The 15,912-nt window shown below is 40.0% G+C and overlaps 1 pseudogene; it reads right to left on the bottom strand.

Moving 5' to 3' along the window:
* Positions 1 to 10,805: 10,805 nt before the first annotated feature.
* LOC122916470 lies at positions 10,806 to 14,185 on the bottom strand (annotated as a pseudogene).
* Positions 14,186 to 15,912: the final 1,727 nt, after the last annotated feature.

Below are 15,912 nucleotides of genomic sequence, written 5' to 3'. Positions count from 1 at the left end.
TGCCAGAACTATTGTCACACCAAACAGCAGGGTACTTTTCCTTACATTGTCCCCTAAGGCTTTAGTTATTGTGCCTGGCCTGCAGTCAGACTAGATGTCTGCCCCCAATCTGTCTTAGGATTGAGGTAACCCCCCAATATAGGGGTTTCCTCTTGTGAAACTCCCAGTGAGGTTTTTCTTAGTGGGCTGGACTGGAAGGCAGATGAGACATCTGTCCCCAGCCCACTGCTATGGCTATATTTGAACCTGTATATGTGGTTATCTCCCCTTCTTTGTGGAGAAAAGTCACTCTGGAGTGGAGTGGTGCACTGTTGGGACTGTTTGCAGAATGAGATTCATCAGGAACTGCTTTGGAGGGACTCCTGCTGGATGGGGTACACTGAGTAAAACAAGTCCACTGGAATACATGGAGGTGGGATGCATGGTGTTACGGTAGGTATTGTTCCTTTGTCCCTACCAGGGCTACATGAAGGATGAGACCTGTCTGGAGACACTTTGGAGGACCCTTACATAAATGGAACATGTTGGATAGGGCAGGTACACTGGAGAATGTGGGGATGGGTCACATAGTATTAGCAAGCTCTGTGGCAAGTGTTCATGCTGGTTCCCTCAGGTGTTCTGGTAACTAGGTTGGGGTGAGTAGAGAAGTGGCACTCACCAGCTTGTTTATTCTTGGATAAATCTCCTAAAGATGCCTATCCCTCCAGTGCACATTCTGATATTAGTGACAGATCTCCTTTCTGTATACCCCAGGGGCTTTTGAACTGCTTCTTCTGTGCTGTATCTCCAGAGAGCTGTTTGTTTATGCTTTTTAAGGTTTGGGGTCAGTTTCCTATTGCCACTGGCTCTTCCAGAGCTGATCCAGTTGATTTCTAAAATACCTGGTGTTAAATATTACTGATTGTGGAAAACAAAACAGTAAAGCAAAATAAAACAAACAAAAACTCCTGAAGTTAAGCCTCACTGGTTTCAAAGCCAAATGTTATGGGGACTCTACCTTCCAGTGCAGGACCCCTGTGTCTTGGGTTTCTTGGTTTGTTTGGAGTGTGAAACATGTTAGTAGTTACCTGGCCCACAATTAGCTCTCAATAAAATTTCTCTGTCATGTAATTATGCAGGAGAAAAAGCACCCCAATAAAGATCACTAAAGTTTACCTCCTCCTTTTTTAATGATGACTCCAGGAAATGATTTCATTGTCCCTTGCCCTCAATTTAGGGCTGATGCCTTAGGAGAGAGAGGCCCAGGTAGTTTGATAGCTGGAGTTTTCACATTACCTGTTCTAATGATGTCCTACTTCTACAAAACAGTATGTCATCTCAAAGTTCCTAAACAAGAGAGAAGTTAGAACAGTGGTTGTTTTTCCACTGACCCAGCTTGTAAAAAGACTACAAGATCCCTTCAGACAGGAGCACCAAGAATCAGGGGTAAGGAGTTTCCCTTTCTACCTATAGCAACTCTTGGGTGGTCCATATCATGATTCCCAAATTCAGATCATGAAAAGGAGTTTTGTCTTCAAGATGAGGTCTCATAGCCACCTCAGATAGAAACTGGCTGAGTTTTGGATGCTGACCTGATAACAACCCCAAATCATTCACAACCTTTGATCAGCTGGACTCATAGGTCTTGGTCTGCAAACACTTCACAGCTCTGTCTCCTTCCCTGGGACCCTAATACTTCTCCACCTTTTTAAAAAAAAAAATTTATAAATATATAATGTATTATTAGCCCCAGGGGTACAGATCTGTGAATTACCAGGTTTACACACTTTCTCCACCCTTTTAACAACTCCCTCTTTCACACTTGGCATGGCCAGAAGGATCTTTAAGGTTTTGCATACATGCCAGCCAGGCACATGAAAACTCTTGTTCACTCTTGGAGAAGAATGATAACACCAATCCACTAAAACTTACTCCACTACTTTAACCTTCTTCTGAGTTCTTCCTTCTCAAATGGAAAATTCATTTGCCTGTCTCCTCTGGAAATGAGAGAACTTTAAAGCAAACTCTACAGCTATACATATTTGATAACTTTGGTCTTGTCACAAGTATCTTTCCAAAGGGATCCATAAAAGACTCACTGGATTTGCCTTTTGATGTTTTAATGAAAAGCCAGTGAATTGGGAGGAAAAGGCCTAGGACTCTTGAAAAGGTCATGACTTCTGGAGGAGGGGAAGGTTTTATTAGTCCCAGTGCTGCCATATTTGGTTGATAAAGTGAAAAAGGAGGATTTCCCCAGTGTCCTTGCTCTTTTTGAGGATAGATGGTATCTCATGGCAAGAAGACAAGCAGCCTGGATTCTCAGAGTATAAATTCTGCATTGGGAATGCATGTCAAAATCTAAGGCATGAACATATTTGAATGCAATGTGGCCACACAAGAGGGTCAAGAGCTCCTTCCCTTTGACTATTTCAAACAACTGTTATGCAAGATGCAGCACAAACATTCATTTTCTGCCTTACTGACTCCCTTCTTTCCTTCTGCAGACCTATCCTGAGCAGTGGGGCAACATAGAATGGTCAGGAAATAGTGAAATTCTAGTGCCCTCTTCTAAATCTCTGTTCCCTCCAGTCTCTGGGGAGAGTCTTCACAGTAATGAGAGGTCTGAGAGACAGCATCCCTATGTACACCTCTTAAGCCATAAAACATCCACCTTATACCAGAATTGGGCAAAAAAGTGGGAAAAGTCTCAATTACAGTAATAGCAGGAATAATAGCCCTTGAGTCCTGAGGCTGATATTGCTGATGTTTATCAGCCTCATTTCACAGGTTTTTTGCAATATTTGGGAGGAAGTAAAAAGCATTTTTCTTCCAACTTGCCTAATTCAATTTATCTTTACTTTTGAATTCCTTCTGAATTCACCTTCACTCTCTCATATCTCTTGCTCCTCATTGTGTCCTGTTCACTGGTCTCTTGGCCCATCTAAAGTTGATAAATTCTTAGAAATAGAAACCCTGTGACATAATTCAATCAGAGAAAGACAATTATCATATGGTTTCACTCATATGTGGAATATAAGAAATAGCTTAGAGGATCATAGGGGAAGGAAGGAAAATTGAATGGGAAGAATTCAGAGAGGGGGACAAAACCAAGAGAGACTCTTGATTCTGGGAAACAAACTGAGGGATGGGGTAATAGGGTGACGAGCATTAAGGAGGGCATGTGATGTGATGAGCACTAGGTGTTATATGCAACTAATTAACTGATGTACTATGATGTACTATGATGTGATGTACTATTGATGTACTATGATGTACTATGGAGTGACTAACTGAACATAACAAAAAAATTTTTAAAAAAAACAAAAAAAATAAAAATCTATTATACCACAAAAAAGAAAGAAGAAAGAAAGAAAATAAATGGAGGCCTCCCATTTTAGTCCCAGAGCCAAAAGCTTGGTCCCTTCAGACTCCTCAGTGTACCCTCAGGGATGCTGGCTAATTGAAGTCAAATTTAAAAAATCAATATAAACCCTGATTTTGTTCCCTTCCCTCTGTTTCTTAGTAGTATCTGAAAATATGACTTCCTGGAACTTTTCCCTAATCCTCTTTCAACGTCCTCTTTCCTTCTGCAGTGCCCTACTACATACAATAGTATTAACTTAGACATTTCACTGACTTGTGCATTTCCCTTAGACTGGTGAAGAGGGTATTGTTATGAGCCTGGGGAAAATCATTCATTAAAAAAAAAAAAGGGTGGGGGGAGGAGTCAAGATGGCGGAGAAGTAGCAGGCTGAGACTACTTCAGCTAGCAGGAGATCAGCTAGAGAGCTCATCTAAAGATTGCAAACACCTGCAAATCCATCGGCAGATCGAAGAGAAGAAGAACAGCAATTCTAGAAACAGAAAAACAACCACTTTCTGAAAGGTAGGACTGGCGGAGAAGTGAATCCAAAGTGACGGGAAGATAGACCCCGGGGGGAGGGGCCGGCTCCCGGCAAGCGGTGGAGCAATGGAGCACAAAATCAGGACTTTTAAAAGTCTGTTCCGCTGAGGGACATAGCTCCGGAGGCTAAACCGGGGCGAAGCCCACACGGGGTCAGCGTGACCTCAGGTCCCGCGGGGTCACAGAAGGATTCGGGGTGTCTTAGTGTCGCAGAGCTTGCGGATATTGGAACAGGAAAGCCGGCTACAGAGACAGAGCCGACAGTAAGCTCGCAGCTCGGAGTTGCCTTGAACCGGTCGCAAGCTCGATGAGCTCGGAGCGCGGCCGGAGGTTAGGCAGACGCGAGTTACTAGGAGCTGTTCGCTGAGGGCACACAGGGGAGCGGGGCCCCGGGCTCTCGGCTCCTCCGGGCCGGAGACCAGGAGGCCGCCATTTGTATTCCCATCCTCTGGAACTCTACGGAAAGCGCTCAGGGAACAAAAGCTCCTGAAAGCAAAGCCGAGCAGATCACTCAGCCCGGCCCCTGGTAAGGGCGGTGTAATTCCGCCTGGGGCAAAGACACTTGAGAATCACTACACCAGGCCCTCCCCCAGAAGATCAACAAGAAATCCAGGCAAGACCAAGTTCACCTACCAAGGAGTGCAGTTTCAATACCAAGGAGAGAGCAGCAGAATTCCAGAGGAGGAGAAGACAAACCACAGAACTCATGGCTTTCTGCCTGTGATTTTTTAGTCTTGCAGTTAATTTAATTTTTTTCTTTTTCATTTTTTTTTCTCTTCTTCTGCTAAAATTTTTTATAACTTTTACCCTTTTCTTTTTTAACGTTTTTTAACTAGATTATCTAATATATATATATATATTTTTTTCTTTTTTATACTTTTCGTTATTCATTTTCTTTTTTTAATTCTTTATTTTTCTTATTTTTCTTTCTTTATTTTTGAACCTCTTTTTATCCCCTAATCAGAAGAGATCCTAATCTCTTCAATCTTTTTTTTTCTTTATTCTTTTTTAAATTCTTGATTGAATTTTTAATTCAATCTCTTTTTTTAATTCTTTTTTTCTTTTTTTTCTTTCTTTCTTTTTGAACCTCTTTTTATCCCCAAATCAGAAGAGATCCCAATCAGAAGAGATTGGGAGATCCCAATCAGAAGAGATTGGGAGATCCCAATCAAAGGAGATCCCAATCAGAGGAGATCCCTCACCCAATCGTGAGGGGGGAGAAATCCCCCCTCACGATTTGGGATCTCTTCTGATTTGGTTAAAGCATATTTTCCTGGGATTGTTGCCACCCTTTTAGTATTTTACTTGCTCCTTCATATACTCTTAGCTGGACAAAATGACAAGGCGGAAAAATTCACAACAAAAAAAAGAACAAGAGGCAGTACCGAAGGCTAGGGACCTAATCAATACAGACATTGGTAATATGTCAGATCTAGAGTTCAAAATGACAATTCTCAAGGTTATAGCCGGGCTTGAAAAAGGCATGGAAGATATTAGAGAAACCCTCCCCAGAGATATAAAAGCCCTTTCTGGAGAAATAAAAGAACTAAAATCTAACCAAGTTGAAATCAAAAAAGCTATTAATGAAGTTCAATCAAAAATGGAGGCTCTCACTGCTAGGATAAATGAGGCAGAAGAAAGAATTAGCGATATAGAAGACCAAAAGACAGAGAATAAAGAAGCTGAGCAAAAGAGGGACAAACAGCTACTGGACTATGAGGGGAGAATTCGAGAGATAAGTGACACCATAAGACAAAACAACATTAGAATAATTGGGATTCCAGAAGAAGAAGAAAGAGAGAGGGGAGCAGAAGGTATACTGGAGAGAATTATTGGGGAGAATTTCCCCAATATGGCAAAGGGAACGAGCATCAAAATTCAGGAGGTTCAGAGAACGCCCCTCAAAATCAATAAGAATAGGCCCACACCCCGTCACCTAATAGTAAAATTTACAAGCCTTAGTGACAAAGAGAAAATCCTGAAAGCAGCCCGGGAAAAGAAGTCTGTAACATACAATGGTAAAAGTATTCGATTGGCAGCTGACTTATCCACAGAGACCTGGCAGGCCAGAAAGAGCTGGCATGATATTTTCAGAGCACTAAACGAGAAAAACATGCAGCCAAGAATACTATATCCAGCTAGGCTATCATTGAAAATAGAAGGAGAGATTAAAAGCTTCCAGGACAAACAAAAACTGAATTTGCAAACACCAAACCAGCTTTACAGGAAATACTGAAAGGGGTCCTCTAAGCAAAGAGAGAGCCTACAAGTGGTAGATCAGAAAGGAACAGAGACAATATACAGTAACAGTCACCTTACAGGCAATACAATGGTACTAAAATCATATCTCTCAATAGTTACCCTGAATGTTAATGGGCTAAATGCCCCAATCAAAAGACACAGGGTATCAGAATGGATAAAAAAACAAAACCCATCTATATGTTGCCTGCAAGAAACTCATTTTAAACCCGAAGACACCTCCAGACTTAAAGTGAGGGGGTGGAAAAGAATCTACCATGCTAATGGACATCAGAAAAAAGCAGGAGTGGCAATCCTTATATCAGATCAATAAGATTTTAAGCCAAAGACTATAATAAGAGATGAGGAAGGACACTATATCATACTCAAAGGGTCTGTCCAACAAGAAGATCTAACAATTTTAAATATCTATGCCCCCAACGTGGGCGCAGCAAACTATATAAACCAATTAATAACAAAATCAAAGAAACACATCAACAATAATACAATAATAGTAGGGGACTTTAACACTCCCCTCACTGAAATGGACAGATCATCCAAGCAAAAGATCAACAGGGAAATAAAGGCCTTAAATGATACACTGGATGAGATGGACATCACAGATATATTCAGAACATTTCATCCCAAAGCAACAGAATACACATTCTTCTCTAGTGCACATGGAACATTCTCCAGAATGGATCACATCCTCGGTCCTAAATCAGGACTCAACCGATATCAAAAGATTGGGATCATTCCCTGCATATTTTCAGACCATAATGCTCTGAAGCTAGAACTCAACCACAAGAGGAAGTTTGGAAAGAACACAAATACATGGAGACTAAACAGCATCCTTCTAAAGAATGAATGGGTCAACCGGGAAATTAAAGAAGAACTGAAAAAAATCATGGAAACAAATGATAATGAAAATACAACGGTTCAAAATCTGTGGGACACAACAAAGGCAGTCCTGAGAGGAAAATATATAGCCGTACAAGCTTTTCTCAAGAAACAAGAAAGGTCTCAGGTACACAACCTAACCCTACACCTAAAGGAGCTGGAGAAAGAACAAGAAAGAAACCCTAAGTCCAGCAGGAGAAGAGAAATCATTAAGATCAGAGCAGAAATCAATGAAATAGAAACCAAAAAAACAATAGAACAAATCAACGAAACTAGGAGGTGGTTCTTTGAAAGAATTAATAAAATTGATAAACCCTTGGCCAGACTTATCAAAAAGAAAAGAGAAAGGACCCAAATAAATAAAATCATGAATGAAAGAGGAGAGATCACAACTAACACCAAAGAAATACAAACTATTATAAGAACATACTATGAGCAACTCTACGCCAACAAATTTGACAATCTGGAAGAAATGGATGCATTCCTAGAAACATATAAACTACCAAAATTGAACCAGGAAGAAATAGAAAGCCTGAACAGACCCATAACCAGTAAGGAGATTGAAACAGTCATTAAAAATCTCCAAACAAACAAAAGCCCAGGGCCAGATGGCTTCCCGGGGGAATTCTACCAAACATTTAAAGAAGAACTAATTCCTATTCTCCTGAAACTGTTCCAAAAAATAGAAATGGAAGGAAAACTCCCAAACTCATTTTATGAGGCCAGCATCACCTTGATCCCAAAACCAGACAAGGATCCCATCAAAAAAGAGAGCTATAGACCAATATCCTTGATGAACACAGATGCGAAAATTCTCACCAAAATACTAGCCAATAGGATTCAACAGTACATTAAAAGGATTATTCACCACGACCAAGTGGGATTTATCCCAGGGCTGCAAGGTTGGTTCAACATCCGCAAATCAGTCAATGTGATACAACACATCAATAAAAGAAAGAACAAGAACCATATGATACTCTCAATAGATGCTGAAAAAGCATTTGACAAAGTACAGCATCCCTTCCTGATCAAAACTCTTCAAAGTGTAGGGATAGAGGGCACATACCTCAATATCATCAAAGCCATCTATGAAAACCCAACGCGAATATCATTCTCAATGGAGAAAAACTGAATGCTTTTCCACTAAGGTCAGGAACACGGCAGGGATGTCCATTATCACCACTGCTATTCAACATAGTACTAGAAGTCCTAGCCTCAGCAATCAGACAACAAAAGGAAATTAAAGGCATCCAAATCGGCAAAGAAGAAGTCAAATTATCACTCTTCGCAGATGATATGATACTCTATGTGGAAAACCCAAAAGACTCCACTCCAAAACTGCTAGAACTTGTACAGGAATTCAGTAAAGTGTCAGGATATAAGATCAATGCACAGAAATCAGTTGCATTTCTCTACACCAACAACAAGACAGAAGAAAGAGAAATTAAGGAGTCAATCCCATTTACAATTGCACCCCAAACCATAAGATACCTAGGAATAAACCTAACCAAAGAGGCACAGAATCTATACTCAGAAAACTATAAAGTACTCATGAAAGAAATTGAGGAAGACACAAAGAAATAGAAAAATGTTCCATGCTCCTGGATTGGAAGAATAAATATTGTGAAAATGTCTATGCTGCCTAAAGCAATCTACACATTTAATGCAATTCCTATCAAAGTACCATCTATCTTTTTCAAAGAAATGGAACAAATAATTTTAAAATTTATATGGAACCAGAAAAGACCTCGAATAGCCAAAGGGATATTAAAAAACAAAGCCAAAGTTGGTGGCATCACAATTCCGGACTTCAAGCTTTATTACAAAGCTGTCATCATCAAGACAGCATGGTACTGGCACAAGAACAGACACATAGACCAATGGAACAGAATAGAGAGCCCAGAAATAGACCCTCAACTCTATGGTCAACTAATCTTCGACAAAGCAGGAAAGAATGTCCAATGGAAAAAAGACAGCCTCTTCAATAAATGGTGTTGGGAAAATTGGACAGCCACGTGCAGAAAAATGAAATTGGACCATTTCCTTACACCACACACAAAAATAGATTCAAAATGGATTAAGGACCTCAATGTGAGAAAGGAATCCATCAAAATCCTTGAGGAGAACACAGGCAGCAACCTCTTCGACCTCAGCCGCAGCAACATCTTCCTAGGAACATCACCAAAGGCAAGGGAAGCAAAGGCAAAAATGAACTTTTGGGATTTCATCAAAATCAAAAGCTTTTGCACAGCAAAGGAAACAGTTAACAAAACCAAAAGACAACTGACAGAATGGGAGAAGATATTTGCAAACGACATATCAGATAAAGGACTAGTGACCAAAATCTATAAAGAACTTAACAAACTCAACATCCAAAGAACAAATAATCCAATCAATAAATGGGCAGAGGACATGAACAGACGTTTCTGCAAAGAAGACATCCAGATAGCCAACAGACACATGAAAAAGTGCTCCATATCACTCGGCATCAGGGAAATACAAATCAAAACCACAATGAGATATCACCTCACACCAGTCAGAATGGCTAAAATCAACAAGTCAGGAAATGACAGATGCTGGCGAGGATGTGGAGAAAGGGGAACCCTCCTACACTGTTGGTGGGAATGCAAGCTGGTGCAACCGCTCTGGAAAACAGCATGGAGGTTCCTCAAAATGTTGAAAATAGAACTTCCCTATGACCCAGCAATTGCACTACTGGGAATTTACCCTAAAGATACAAACGTAGTGATCCAAAGGGGCACGTGCACCCGAATGTTTATAGCAGCAATGTCCACAATAGCCAAACTATGGAAAGAACCTAGATGTCCATCAACAGATGAATGGATCAAGAAGAGGTGGTATATATACACAATGGAATACTATGCAGCCATCAAAAGAAACGAAATCTTGCCATTTGCGACAACATGGATGGAACTAGAGCGTATCATGCTTAGCGAAATAAGTCAAGCGGAGAAAGACAAATATCATATGATCTCCCTGATATGAGGAAGTGGTGATGCAACATGGGGGCTTAAGTGGGTAGGAGAAGAATCCATGAAACAAGATGGGATAGGGAGGGAGACAAACCATAAGTGACTCTTAATCTCACGAAACAAACTGTGGGTTGCTGGGGGGAGGGTGGTTGGGAGAAGGGGGTAGGGTTATGGACATTGAGGAGGGTATGTGCTATTGGGTAAATTGGAAGGGGAGATGAACCATGAGAGACTATGGACTCTGAAAAACAATCTGAGGGGTTTGAAGTGACGGGGGGTTGGGAGGTTGGGGTACCAGGTGGTGGGTATTATAGAGGGCACAGCTTGCATGGAGCACTGGGTGTGGTGAAAAAATAATGAATACTGTTTTTCTGAAAATAAATAAATTGGAAAAAAAAATAAAAAATAAAATAAAAATAAAAATAAAAATAAAAAAAAAGGAAAAAACAGTTTTCTTGATTGTACCAAATGCTTATTATCTGACTACATCAACCAAATAAAAACTACCTCATAACCAATAGAGGTTAATGAAAAATTTGGGTGTATTTCTGTCATGATTTAAGCAAAATAGCCCATAGAATGCATGAAGAGCCCATTGTCAAATCCCCTTTGCATAGCAATGGATTATCCACATGGAGCAATGGTTTTTCTCCAATGTAGATATTCTCATGACTTTAGGGAAGATACCACACTGGTGGTGGGTAGAAGATGACCACAACCCTACTCACAGAACACAAGATCTGAGACACATTTGCTATTCAGTTAGACATCCTGACCCATATCTCTGGCATCTATTTATGCAAGAGAATTTTAGTATTATCAGCCACTTATTCATGATTTTCAAATGTAGAAAGTAGATTTTCAAAAGTTGGCAGAGAGTGGGTGAGAGAACTCCATTCATGAAGCACTGGCCTTCACCACACTTCATGGCCGTGTAGCAGCTGTGCAGCTATGCAGCTATGCAGAAGTAACCAGAAATTCAAGGACTTTGTAAACCTCTTAATCTCTTCCACAGACATGACCAGCTTCCTGGCAGTCCCCCCTTTTTTTCTTTTTAGACAAGTTTTTATTTAAATTCCAGTTACTTAACATACAGTGTAATATTAGTTTTAGATGTATGACTTAGTGATTCTAATATTTACTTTTTTCATTTTTTTATTTAACTTCTTTTCAATGTAACAGAATTCATTGTTTATGCACCACACCCAGTGCTCCACGCAATACATGCCCTCCATAATTCCCACAACCAGGCTCCCCCAACCTCCCACCCCCGCCCCATCAAAACCCTCAGATTGTTGTTCAGAGTCCATAGTATCTCATAGTTCATCTCCCCCTCCAATTTCCCTCAACTCCTTTCTCCTCTCCATCTCCCCATGTCCTCTGTTTTATTTCTTTTGCTGCACAAATAAGCTAAACCATATGATAATTGACTCTCTCTGCCTGACTTATTTCACTCAGCATAATGTCTTCCAGTCCCATCTATGTTGGTACAAAAGTTGGGTATTCATCCTTTCTGATGGAGGCATAATACTCCATAGTGTATATGGACCACATCTTCCTTATTCATTCATCCGTTGAAGGGCATCTTGGTTCTTTCCACAGTTTGGTGACCATGGCCATTGCTGCTATAAACATTGGGGTACAGAAGGCCCTTCTTTTCACGACATCTGTATGTTTGGGGTAAATACCCAGTAGTACAACTGCAGGGTCATACAGAAGCTCTATTTTTAATTTCTTAAGGAATCTCCACACTGTTCTCCAAAGAGGCTGCACCAACTTGCATTCCCACCAACAATGTAAGAGGGTTTCCCTTTCTCCACATCCTCTCCAACACATGTTGTTTCCTGTCTTGCTAATTTTGACCATTCTAACTGGTGTAAGGTGGTATCTCAATGTGCTTTTTATTTGAATCTCCCTGATGGATAGTGATGATAAACATTTTTTCATGTGCCTGATAGCCATTTGTATGTCTTCATTGGAGAAGTGTCTTTTCATGTCTTCTGCCCATTTTTTGACATGATTTTCTGTTTTGTGTATGTTGAGTTTGAGAAGTTCTTTATAGATCCTGGATATCAGTCTTTTGTCTGTACTGTCATTTGCAAATATCTTCTCCCATTCCATGGGTTGCCTCTTTGTTTTGTTAACTGTTTCCTTTGCTGTGCAAAAACTTTTGATCTTGATGAAGTCCCAAAAGTTCATTTTCGCTTTTGTTCCTTTGCCTTTGGAGACAGGTCTTGAAAGAAGTTACTGTAGTTGATATTGAAGAGGTTACTGCCTATGTTCTCCTCTATGATTCTGATGGATTCCTGTCTCGTGTTGAGGTCTCTTATCCATTTTGAGTTTATCTTTGTATATGATGTAAGAGAATGTCAGTCCCTTTGATTGACTCCACATCCAAACCAAAATAGCTTTCATAAAGATTCAAGCACTTCTCCTGATGAGACAAATCAAAGTCACTGAAGCAGGCATGGAAGGAGATGAAAGTGAAAATCAGTGATTTTAGGGCATCCAGCCAGATCTTTTCCTGAAAAAAAGTTGTCTCCATTTCAATGGAAGTATGAGACAAATTGGGCAACAGGAGCACAAAGGTGTAGTGCTTATGAATAGGGGGCTCCTTCAGCAGAGTCTCCTCCAGTCTTAGGTAAACAAAGTCATCTAAATCAAAATTGCCAAGAAGTTGTCTGGCTCATGCACTCTGATGCTGCTGAGACTTGACAAGCAATTGTCTTTTATCTGCTGAAGAACTCTCTCTCCCTTTTGAAGGACCTGGCCTTGTTTTTCCACTTCATTATATGAATCATTGTCCACCTTGGTTCCAACAAAGTCAAATTTCTTGCCTAGCTCCCAAATATTTTGGTCCAACAAAATATTATTAAAGTTACACCATGAGGAAGCAACAATGATGAAGAAATCATAGTTAGCAAATCCCATCCATTTCAAGATATGTATGTGGAAGGAAATAGGGGCTGATGTTCCAGGCAGATCCCAAAAGGCCACATTTGGGAATTTTGGATGTTGATAGGGTGTTTTATTCATGGTGGTCTCCACAACTCCAACACCAGCAGAACCCTCCTCTTCATGACTATGATCTCATAAGGCATTGATGAAACTAGACTTCCCAGTTCCAGATTCCTCAAACACAGCCATATCCAGAGGAGTGTTATCTGCTTCCACAAGTGATACCTGAGTGATATCAGCCACAACTTTTAGATTGACCTCTTGACAGACTGCTTGAATTCTAGCAAGGTTTTCTAAAGAGAGGATCCCCCTGTCTTACTGATTACTGTGCCCTGATAGGCACAGGGGAATTTAAATGAAGTAGGAAGACTGAATGCTGAAAAGGAGATGAGATGTTGGAAGCAGAGTCTGGAGTGAAAAGTCCAGAAAGATGTAAGAAGGGCCACTAACTAGGGAATTCAACCAACTTCTAAAATGAAGAGAAGACAAAAAATGGATTGTCCCCTGGAGCTTTCCTGAAGGAATATGCCATACTGACACCTTGATTTTAGCACCTTTAAGATTCATTTTAGGAAACAATCTTCTGGAACTGTAAGTGAATAAACCTGTGTTGTTGTCTTAAGCCAATAAGTGTGTGTAAATTTGTTGCACAAAAATGAGAAAGTGATGCAGACGGTCTTCATTTTCTTGAAACATCAATAAAGGAGCCTAAAACCTTTCCACTGTGTAGGGAAAATGAGTCAGGCTAGCACATTGGGGAACACAGAAGAGCTGCAGACATAGCTCACTTCCTATCCCCTGAAGCAAATGGGGCAGGACTTGTCTTCTGGGAGAGGTAGGGGTCAGAGACAAGTTCACCAGGATGTGTTCCATAAGGGAATGGCTGAGCGTGTGGTAAAAATTGCCCTATCTCAGTTTAACTGATCCATTTGCTTGACCTAATGGAAAAATTGGGATGGGATTTAGAACATATGACAAAAAATGGCAGAGGAAGTAAATAAGAGCTCTAATTTTCCCTATTCAACTCTGCACTTTTTGAAACATAGGTATCTGATTATATCATGACAATTCAAGGCTGTCATTAATATGTTACTGATATGACCTCTTATCATCAACTATGAGTGAGGAAACTGATTTTAAAAATATTTATACACTTAAGGTTGTCTCAGAGAGTACCAGTGAACTTACCTGTAAGAGGATACTCAAAGTTCATCCCCATCCAACATGCCCTGCAAAGACAATTTTCAAAAAAGGGAAAGTCATGACTTTCAAACAAATATAAAATGAATGTGTTAAGAATTTTATTTTATTTAATTAAATTTTATTAATTAAATTTTATTTAATTGCTAACAAAAGAACCAAGCAGATGATATTACAAGTTGAATGAAGCACTTAAGAATAATGAAATAAAATGAATATTAAAATGGGGTGAGATAAAGGTGTTTTCTAAGATAAAGGTGGTAAGCTAATTGAACCTCCATAGAAAAACTTTATCTATATGACGACTGTGGACTGAATGCTTGATTCCTTCACAAAATTCATGGATGAAGTGCAAACTCAAAATTACGGTATTAGTAGGTGGTCATTTGGACAGTGCCTTAGCTGGGAGAGCAGAGCCATCATGAAGGGATTAATTCCCTTTAACAGAACCTAGAGGTGCCTTCTGCCAGATGATGTGACGGAAAGAAATGTCCACGTCTTATGTGAGTTCTCACCAAACACCAAATAGACAGGTGTTTGATCTGGGTCTTCCTATCATCCAGAACTTGTGTTCTTAAGCGAGCCATCTGTCATATTTTGTTATAGCCTGAATAGATGAAAAATATGCCCCAAAAAATATTTCTTTTGCCTTGCTACCAATGATCAAATCTCACAGAGTTTTGAAATGGCTCTAAGGTAGTAAAGGATGGATAACATTAAAAACAAAGCATAGTTGTGTTAATGAAATAAGTCAGTCATAGAAAGACCTGTAAGTCAGAGAAAGACCATACAATTTCACTCAGATGTGGAACTTAAGAAACAAAACCAGTGAATATGTGAAAAGTAAAAAAAAAGAGGGAAGTAAACTATGAGACTCTCAGCAACAGAGAACAAACAAGGTTGGTGGAGGGAGCTGGGTGGGGGGATGGTCTGTGTGTGTGATGGGTGGAAACTTGTTATGATGAGCCATGGGTGTTATATATAACTGAGGAATCACTAAATTCCACTTCTGAAACCAATATCACACTTAAATATCATATCAATACCAATATCACACATTTAAAATTTAAATTAAAATTTCAATAAACAAAAAAAGGGGGGAAGCATAGTTTCCAACTGCAGACACCCAGTAAACATTCTGTTTATTCCAAATTTTCTTACAACTTTCTCATAAAAAAAAAAAGAAGAAGAAAGAAAGAAAGAAAGAAAAAAAAATCTTCAGACTATGGTGTTCTCTTCTCCAAAGAGGATTGCATGAGAAGCTGGATGAGAGCTTAGTTCTCTACCAGCCAGAACTATGCCTTAACCCTCTAAACACAAAGCTAGTACTATCCCTTCATTTCAGATGCACAGTTTCCTCACTCACCAGCTCTGGGGAGTAAAGGGTTTTTGATGTTAGAGATCATTAATGTTTTCTCTAACACAACAGAAAATTCTGAGTCAAGTAGTATCCCTGGAACTCCTAGCAGAGGAACACACTGCAGACCCCACCTTCCTGGTAAATGCAGGCACTGGGTGCTCCTGAGACTATAGCACAGAGCAAGAGGCCTTGCCTCTGTCCTTTCTGGTTAAAGTGTGAAAACAACAGGAAGGGTGACAGCTTCTGACCTGAGCCCGTCCCTCAGGAAGACTTGGCTGATAGTTATAGGCCCACATTTACAGAAAATGAAAGTGAAATCATCGTTTTTCCACAGAACAAACAGTTCTAGGAAAAGAGATATAAAAGAGTTTGGATTTTAG

The sequence above is a fragment of the Neovison vison genome, chromosome 1 (genome assembly GCF_020171115.1).
Source record: "Neovison vison isolate M4711 chromosome 1, ASM_NN_V1, whole genome shotgun sequence".
NCBI lineage: Eukaryota > Metazoa > Chordata > Mammalia > Carnivora > Mustelidae > Neogale > Neogale vison.
The sequence above is the reverse complement of the archived record's forward strand: the minus strand, read 5'-3'. Positions and strand labels throughout refer to the sequence as shown.